This window comes from Theobroma umbraticum, unplaced genomic scaffold, assembly GCF_002168275.2.
Source record: "Theobroma umbraticum cultivar Fairchild unplaced genomic scaffold, ASM216827v3 scaffold_25.0, whole genome shotgun sequence".
Taxonomy (NCBI): Eukaryota; Viridiplantae; Streptophyta; class Magnoliopsida; order Malvales; family Malvaceae; genus Theobroma; species Theobroma umbraticum.
The window spans coordinates 899,056-899,468 of NW_018397282.1; positions in this window are offsets into that span (position 1 = coordinate 899,056).

Here is a 413-nt window from a genome sequence, read left to right on the forward strand (position 1 = left end):
CGAAAGGTAAGCATGCAATGTGATTGCATGGTGTTGTGTTGGCAAAGGTTAATTGATAGTATATGAATTGTATGTTAAATGATTGTGAGTAAGGGTTAATGAAAATTATGAGATGAGGTTATGGAATTATTGATTGATGTGCTGCCATGCATGTGAATCAATTAAGTGTATTGAGTTTATATGGTTGATAAGAATTGTATGAGTAAAGAAAATGTGCTTTGGTGGCGTGCTGGAGCAGGTAACGAGTAACCGGCTAGTGGAATTAGATAGATATGCACCCGAGTGGAATTAGCTAGATATGCACCTGAATCAATAGTGATGTAGTGTCCCGCTATTATAAGGTGAGTAAGGGGTGCCGATTTTAAAATCTTCGTGCTATATATATAATGATTTACATTAGTAAATATTGATGG